Below are 9,596 nucleotides of genomic sequence, written 5' to 3' on the forward strand. Positions count from 1 at the left end.
GCCCAAATTGCAAGTCTTTGAAGCTTTCTGTATTGGGCTTCTTAGAGTAATTGTTTTAGAAAAAGAAAAAAGGATTAAAAAAAAAAAAAAAAGGGCCCTCCTCACAGATCTAATGGGTTATTGAAATGCTAAGAGACAAAGCAATTAGGGCCATTAAGGAAAGGTCCACAGGGCAGAGAGATCAGCTTTTCTTCGGGATTTCCATGTGAGCCTCAGGGCCTGAGCTCTGCCCTTCCCCTTTCTATGTTCACCAGAACTCCAAAAATCCTCCACTTTTATTTTGGAGTTTTTTGTGCTGTTTTTTTCTATGTCTGTCTCCTCTCTGCTGGGCTGGCTGCTCTCAGATTCTCTGGTTTCTGGTCTCAGTCTATCTATGGTTGGAGTTTGGATCAGCAGAATGAGTTTCCGATAAGGGCTGCCACTGCAGTTCTCCCTTCTCCTTCCTGGAGCTGACAGCCCTTCCTCCCACGGGACTGAGCCTGGCAGAGAGGGGCACGGGTCCCCTGGCCGCAAAAACTTACAGATTTCGCTGATCTCAGCAGTTCCACGTTTTCATGAGTGTTGTATGAAGTATGCCCAAAGTCAGATTGCTCTGTGGTGTCCAGTCCACGCAGTTCCTGGCTTTCTACCTACTTTCCTGGAGGAGTAACTAAAACATACAGCTCACCAATCCGCCATCTTGCCCCGCCTCTCCAAGAATACAATTCTTGAGTAACAGCTTTCCTAGTTACAAGATCATATATCCCTTTCAGCCATTCCAGGGGCAGGCGATTTGCCATTGCTCCCAAAATTTACCTGGGAAGAGAGCTTGGAGCTCATAATTGGTTGGAGACCATTATTGCTAAAGAGGTCTCAGCAAGCACCAAAATTTTTCACTTACAAGGGTCAGTTCTAAAATCCTTGAGTTTAGAAATCTTTACATCATCAAATCCCATCAAAATGGTATGGACTCCAATCCGCAAAGCAGCTAGCCGGAGGGTCCAATACATATATCTAAGCGTGAACTGGTGGGCTCTGCCACCAGCACAGGGTCAAAGAAAATGGAGAAATAATTTGAAGGTAGCTACTGAACATCAGCACTGTAATAAACATGGCTTATATGGCTTTAAAACTAGATTATTCATCCCATTAGATAATATTCATTAATAGCTCTAATCCTAAAAGAGCAGCTTTGGAATAAATGATCTAGGTACAGAAGCCATAGGTTTCTCTATGAGACAAATGTTAAACCAAATATAAACTAAGAAGCATCCCAGAGGCAATAAGATTGTATTCTAAAACAAGGCTTTACCTTGGTGCATAAGTTTTGAAATTGCTTTGGAACATTCCCAACAAATTATTTACATGTAAGAATTCAAGCAATTCATTAAACAATTAGTAGTGGGGCTCAGTTCAAACAAGTAGATATTACACATTTTACAGTCAAGGTATGCACTCAGCTGCTATTAGCAGGGTCACTATAACCCTCTTCCTGAAATACCACCCATAATCTTATGAATCCAAGGCAATCAAGGGGTGGGGAAGGTGGTGGAATTTGGCTTGCTAAAGAAAAAGCCTATTAACTTCAATTTAGATTTTCTGAGTAGAACAAGATCCAAACATGAAAGTTTTCCTGCTTTTTCTTTGCTTCTGTGGCTTTAAATACTCTTTTGAGTAAGCTGACTACATTTCCCAAGAAATATTACTGTTGGACAAAGGATCTAAATGTTCCACTTTACTAAATCAGGGTTTCAAGTTGGCAAAATTCTCCTACTCAGTCAAGTTCTCAATTAGTGGATCTTTCCAATGACAGAAAAAACTGTAAGACAAGGGCTAACATGGCCCTAAAAAGAAAATAAAGACAAAATATTACTAAAGCTGTATATTCATCTATAAAATAAAGAAAATTCTCCCACTTTATGCATTTGTAGATCTTGTTCTAGCCACTGTGTCAGAAGAAAGTTTGCAGTGAGAAGCATTGCAATCTAGACACGAATCTCTACATTTCCCTACAGTAAGTTTAGCTATTTCCTGCTCAGAATTATAACCACAGACGTTGAAATGTAGCCCTGAGATCTGAAAATGTCTTTATTTTTAGAAAATGGATTCCAGGAAAGTTACAAAGCAATACCAGAGGGCATTGGTGCAGAATTGGATATAGTCACTCAAAGCATTCATGTAGGAATATAGTAACATAAATATCTGGAAAGCATCTTTTATGTGTTCAAAACAAAATGTAAAATGCATTCCTAACTAAATTTGAGCTTTATAGCATTTTCTTAGACAGGGGAGGAAAAACAGTTAACACTTGAAAAGTCCTGAAAGCTTTTTCCTTAGTTAATTACATTAGAAGGTTTGTCTGCCTTTTTTTGAAAAATTCAGGTTTTTTGAGGTATAGTCACATGCCATACAAATCATCCAGAGTGTACAATCAGTTGTCCACACTACTATCATATAGTTGTGCATTCATCACCACAGTCTGCCTTCCTTTTTGAACATGGATAGAAGCATTACATAGGCCCACTATAAAAACAGACAAAATGTTGCAAATTAATTACGGTTTAATCTACTCCAACAAAGCTTAGAAAATAAAGATGTTGAGGTGGCTTTGGACTAAGTTTAATAGCCACCTCCTCTGCTGACAACTTCTTTACATGTTGGATGCAAAAATATGGTATGTTCAAACTGTGCTATGATCAGCTAATGTCACATAATAGTGGATATGGATCTACAATGCTCAAGTCACAGAGAATCTTCAGAACCATCAAGTATTTACTCTCTCCCAAGTGATCCAGCCATCTGTGACAGAAGGCAAGGGTGCCAAAGTTTTCATTGATAACATTTAGCAAGTGTTTTGTTCTTGGAAGCCTTATTGGCACATGTTCAACATCAAAATTTTCCTTGTGACATGAACATTCCATATCATCATGAACCGCACCTTTTCCTGTGCTACGAAAGATTTCAGTGGCAGACACACTCCTTCCTCCATTCTTGTTGCTTCTCCTTTTGCAACGGGCACTGTTTCCCAGCATGTATTCTACATGGCTCAATGGGATGGCCATTTAGATTTCAGATTGGTCTCACTTGATACGTCTTCCCATCTATTTCAACTTCATAGGATCCCATAACTTCTTGGATAGCCTCACCAATGTCTCATAGACAAACATCATTTCCAGCACACTTTAGTGCAGTGCTAGAAGCATCTTTACAGCTTTTAATAATGTGTCATATTTGGGATTAAAGGTGACAATAGAAGCACTACCTACCTACATAACAGTGGATATGGATCTACAATGCCCAAGGAAGCAACAATCCTACCACTTATGTGGGTTCCAAAGTCTTTCTTACAGATGTCATCATGCTGTAATACTGTCACCAGCCCTGGGGGTGTAAGGTCTGCACAGTTATTGAGAGAATACCCAGTTGGAAATACCAGGCCTGCATTTAAGCCATTCTTTTTTTTAAATTCAGTTTTATTGACATATATTCACATGCCATACAATCATCCATGGTGTACAATCAACTGTTCATAGTACCATCATATAGTTATGTATTCAACACCCCAATCTATTTTTGAACATTTTCCTTACATCAGAAAGAATCAGAATAAGAATAAAAAATAAAAGTAAAAAAGAACAGCCAAATCAACCCCCCATCCCACCCTATTTTTCATTTAGTTTTTGTCCCCATTTTTCTACTCATCCATCCATAGACTGGATAAAGGGAGTGCGATCCACAAGGTTTACACAATCACACTGTTACCCCTTGTAATCTACATTGTTATACAATCATCTTCAAGAGTCAAGGCTACTGGGTTGGAGTTTGGTAGTTTCAGGTATTTACTTCCAGCTATTCCAATACATTAAAACCTAAAAAGTGTTATTAATATATTGCGTAAGAATGTCCACCAGAGTGAACTCTCAACTCCGTTTCGAATCTCTCAGCCACTGAAGCTTTATTTCGTTTCATTGCACATTCCCCTTTTGTCAAGAAGATGTTCTCTATCTGATGATGCCAAGTCCAGATTCATTCCCGGGGGTCATATCCTGCATTGCCAGGGAGATTTACAAGCCTGGGAATCAGGTCCCACATGGAGGAGAAGGCAGTGAGATCACCTGCCAAGGTAAGCCATTCTTTTTTTATTGGCTTGCGTGAACAGTCTTCCAACTTCTCATAGAGTTCTATCATTGTCAGCCCAGGCTTGATCTGGCTCATATTGTGTTTTCTAACTTGTCAATGTGCTTCCACAGCATCTCAAAAATCATTCCAAATCTCTTTACTAGCTTTCTTTTCTTCACTTGTAGTTACCCAAGCAGGTGTTCACCCATCTTATGTGGGTGGGTACTTGCACTCTTTAGGAAAAACACCATTAGGATACAGATCACATATTGGAATTGAGGGAGGGTCTGTTTGAACTTTTGGTCCTTCCCTCCTCCTCCTCCTCCTCCTCCTCCTCTTCTTCTTCTTCTTTCCAGCTGCTTCATTTCCATCACCATCTCCATATTCATCATCATCTCTTTCTTTTTCTTCCAATGTCTCTCTTTCCAGTTGTCTTGCTACCTCATCAACTGAGACTCCTAATTTTTTGTCAGTTTCCTGTTTCCCTGTGGCAGCCCCTTAACTCTTCTTTTCCTTCTGTCTTTTTTTCTTGGCTGCCCCCTCAGCTGTAGAGGCAGTTCCTTCCTGTCATCTGGGTCCTGGTCACCATTCAGGTGGCTCCCAGAGGCTGCCACCCCCTCCACAGCCACCATGTTGTTTGAGAGTTTGTCTTTGCTTTTGAAGACATTTTCACTGCATATAGAATTCTGTGTTGACAGTTTTTACTTGTATTTGTTTTGTTTTTTAGGACTCTAAATGTGTTTCTTCACTGTGTTTTAGCTTGCATTGTTTCCAATAAGAAGCTGTCTGTCATTCTTATCTTTATTCCTCTATACCTCCTGCAATTTTTCCTCTACTAGCTCTTAACATTTTCTTTTTATCTCTGTTTTTAAGCTATTTGATTATAATGTGTCTTGGTGTCATTTTCTTCATATTTCTTGTTTTCTTCTATAGAAATTTCAATTTGGGTCTCTTTTATATCTCCCATGTTGCTTCTTAACATGCTCATGCTTTCCTCTACATTCTTGAACATACAAAATATAGTCATAATTACGGTTTTAATGTCCTTGTCCACTAATTCTATCATGTATGTCATTTCTGGGTCCATATATTGATTGGTTTTTCTGTTCATTATGGGTCATACTTTCCTCTTTTCTTTTTTCTGTGCCTCATACTTTTCTATTGGATGCCAGACATAGCAAATCTACCTTGTTGGATGCTTTGTGGTTTTGTATTCCTTTACATGCAGTTAAGTTACTTAGAAACAGTTTAATCTTTTTGAGGCTTGCTTTTACACTTGTTAGATGGGACCACAGCAGACTTGAGCATAAGGATAATTTGACCCAGTAACTGAAGCAATACCTAATAAGTATTCTGAGTGCTCTACCCAACACCCTGTGTAATACAAGGTTTCTTTCCTCTGATTGTGAACATGAACTATTCCCCCTGCCTTCCCTTTGGGAATTTTTCTTCTTGTTCCTTTTCAGTGATTCTTTCCCCAACTTCAGATAATTTCCTCATACACATGAGTTATTCACTGCTCAACTGAAGCTTTGTGGGGAACCCTTTGCAGAAATTAAAATATCTCCCTCACTCTCTGTACCAGGCTTTCCTCTTCATTCAGTTCTCTCCTCTGCCCTGCAAATTCTAGCCACCTTGGCCTTCTCAAATTGTCAACTGTTTCCTTAACTCAGGAAGATGGCCAGGCTCAGTGTGAGGTTCTCCTCTCTGTGTTGTGGTCATGAAACTCTTTTCAGGCTCTGAACTGGAGCAATCCTAGAAAAGTTCATTTTATTTTTTAACTTTTAATTCTAGAACCTTTCAAATAGTATCAAAATAGTATAATGAGCTCTGTGTACCTATCACCCATTTTTCAACTACTCTTAAAACTTTGCCAATCTTATGTCATCCAAGTTCCCCCCCAAATTTTTTCTTGAGTATGCTGAAGCAAATTCTAAACATGTCCTTTTTCCTATATACACTTAAGTCTGCACGTCTAAGTTATAACTTTTTAAAAAAATGTTACCACTATGCCATTTATCACTTAAAAAGATTAATAACAATTCCTTAAATATAATATCCAGATTATATTTTAATTGTCCCACTTTATTTGAAAAATGTCTTTTTACAGATGATTTGTTTGAATCAGGATCCAAACAAATACCACAAATTATATTTGGTTGCTAGGTCTTTTAAATTTCTCTTATTTTATATCAGTCATTTTCCCACGTGCTATCATATATTTGAGAAATTGGGTTATTTGTCTCTCCCATAATCTGTATTTGGCTAATTGTTTATTCATGGTATTATTTAACTTGTTGTGCAAACCCCTATATTTCCCATAAGCTGATAGTTGGACTTAGAGATCTAAACAATAGACTCAGGTTCAACTTTACAAGCAAGAATCTGTTACATGAAGATCTGTGTACTTTCTTTTGCATCCCATTATGTGTGGGCAGCCAATTCGGCACCCGGCAGTCGGCCTAGTGGCACGGTCCTTGGGCCTTCAGTACATGTCGTGGTGACCGTTCCAGAAGGCGGAGCGTCGAGTGGCACCTATGACTCCTGCCTAAAGGGAATTTGTTTCTTATGCTGTTTCTTATATGTTTCTCATATTCATACTGCCTCTTTTTCTCATTTGACGTCTTTTGGGCTCTGTGGTGGTGACATGCACCCACACCTAGCTACAGTAATGAGCCAGCAGCTTACCCTGCATTAGCGTCAGCGTAGTGAAAATGCCTGCTCCTTTCTTAGAAAACAATAGGTCACCCTTTCTGCTCAAATTCCCCCTTCCCAAGCTTTGAAAGAGTTAGCTAGAAGAAACAAAAAGGCAATGATTAGCAGACTCTAAAACATGAACACAAAAAATAGTTATAGGTTGCTCGGTACTAAATTATAGGAACTGCTCTGCCTGTGCGTAAACACTGTGTCCTGCTGCGCTTCAGGGAATCTGTCCCTGCAAACCCATTGATCACTGCGTAAGAATAAATAATGTCTGAAATTTAGCCAAACTATTCTAGTATTGCTTGCCTAAATGCTAGTGCGTATGTTACAGAAAATTATAAAAATAAAGCTCTGATGCTCTGCTTGGTCGGAGATTCCATCTTCGTACCCAGACACAACAAGGTGTCTGTCTCGTTTTTTCGCCGACTCCAGCCCCCCATCAGGACCCTGCCCGTTGCTGAGGGTTAGGCCAGCCCTCGGCAATTATGCAACGTAATGGCTTATTGTTCCAGTTTTAGGAAAGTTAAGATTGATTAGCACAGTCCTGATATGTCAGCGTGATCCCTCCGTTATGAAGTTTCCCATCAACCTTCCATTTGATGGTTTTATATTCAGATTGTAATGACAAACGGCCAGTATTTATAGGCACAGAGCTGATTAAAGTAGTGTAGAGTCTGCTGTAGGAATATTCTAGACCCAGGCTAAGGCAACATCCCTTTCTCTGTGGTTGCTTTGTTCGTTCACCCATTTGCATATCTCTGAGCAGTCTACTTGTCAGAGAAGGCCACTAGCCTGTTAGACAACAATAATCCAATGTAAGTCCTCACCACATTGTAGGAATCCATATTGGAAACTAGGATTTTTAATACAGAAAATTAAGGACAATAGAATGGTATATGTGTATGTGTAGGTAAGATTGCTAACTGTTTTGTCTTGGGAAAGACTATTTTGATGGTTAATTTTATGTATCAACTTAGCTAGGTTATGGTACACAGTTGTTTGGTCAAACACTGATCTAGATGTTTCATGGAGATATTTTGTAGATAGAATTAGCATCTACAATCAGTTGACTTTAAGTGAGGAAGATCAGCTGGAGACCTTAAATGCAAGTACCAGAGGGTTCTGGAAAGAAGAAGGAATTCTGTCTCAACACTACACACTCCCCTCCTTCCTGAGTTTCTGGACCAAGGAATTCAGACTCAAGACTTCACCATCATGCTTACTGGAATTTTCAGCCTCTGGCCTATCCCATGGGATTCAGATTTACCAGCCTCTACAATTGTGTGTACTAATTCATTATAATCAATCTCTTAATCCTCTCTCTGTGTGTAAATGTGTGTTTGTATGTATGCATATATGTACACATGTGTGTGTGTGTATCTTATTGGTTCTTTTTCACTCAAGAATTCTGACTGATACAACTATCTTTTAACCTGAGATATTTCTTCTACTGTTTTGAGGATCAAATACCCTTTCTTTGATGAAATTATGGTTACAGAAGCTGATATTTGGCAAAATACAAAGTTAGCAAATTTATTTTACTCATCTGTGAAATCCACAAGTCTCAGATAATAGGTTGAGATGATCTTCAACCTAGGAGGTGCATGAGAAATTCAGGGTGGTGTGAGCTTTTACTATTCATCCAAGGAGGGTATGGGTTAGGAAAGAAAGGATTGAGAAACACTGCTCTAAAAGACAATGGCTCACATTTACCAGTTTCAAAACTTATTGCAAAGCTGCAGGAATCGAAACAGTGTGGTATTGGCACATGGACATATAGACCAATGGAATAGAATTGAATTCAGAAATAAAGCTACACATTTATGCCAATTTTCTTTCAACAAAGGTGTGAAGACCACACAATGGGGAAATAACAGTCTCCTCAATAAATGGCGCAGGAAAAACTGAATAGCCGTATACAAAAGAATGAAAGTGGACCCCTACTTCACACCATATAAAAAATTGACTGAAAATGGATCAATGGCCTTAATATAGAGCTAAAACTTCTACTTCATAAAAGAAAACATAGGGAAATATCTTCAGGACTTTGTATTAGGCTTCTTAGATGTTGTACCATAAGCACAAGCAACAAAAGAAAACACAGATAAATTGGACCTCATCAAAATTAAAAACTTTTGTTCATCAAAGGACATTATCAAGACAGGGAAAAGACAACCTACATATTGGCAGAAAATATTTGGAAACAATTTATCTGATAAGGGTTTAATTTCCATAATATATAAAGAACTCCTACAACTCAACAATAAAATGTCAACCCAATTTTTAAGCGGGCAAAGGACTTGAAAAGACATTTCTTCAAAGAAGATATACAAATGACCAAAAAAAAAAAAAAACATAAAAAATGTTCAGCATCATTAGCCATTGGGGAAATGCAAATCAAAGCCACGTGATACCACCTCACATCCACTAAAATGGCTATTGTTTTTTTTAAAGGCCAGAAAAGAACTAGTATTGGCAAGGAAGCAGAGAAATAGGAATCCCTGAACCCTGCCATTGGGAATGTAAAGTGATACAGCCAGTGTGGAAAATGGTCTGATAGTTCCTCAAAAAATTAAACATGGGACTACTGTATGATCTGACAATTCCACTCTTAGGTATATAGTCATAAGAATTGAAAGCAAGGCCTTCAACAGATATTTGTACAGCAGTTTTCATAGCAGCATTATTCATAATAGCCCAAAGATGGAAACAACCTAAGTGTCCATCGACTGATGAATGGATAAACAAAATGTATACACATACTATTGCATATTAGTCAGACATAAAAAGGAATG

General features: G+C 38.5%; 1 pseudogene; it reads right to left on the reverse strand.

Moving 5' to 3' along the window:
* Positions 1-2,598: 2,598 nt before the first annotated feature.
* On the reverse strand, positions 2,599-4,730 carry LOC119528937 (annotated as a pseudogene).
* Positions 4,731-9,596: the final 4,866 nt, after the last annotated feature.

The sequence above is a fragment of the Choloepus didactylus genome, chromosome 3, assembly GCF_015220235.1.
Source record: "Choloepus didactylus isolate mChoDid1 chromosome 3, mChoDid1.pri, whole genome shotgun sequence".
In the NCBI taxonomy this organism is placed as follows: domain Eukaryota; kingdom Metazoa; phylum Chordata; class Mammalia; order Pilosa; family Megalonychidae; genus Choloepus; species Choloepus didactylus.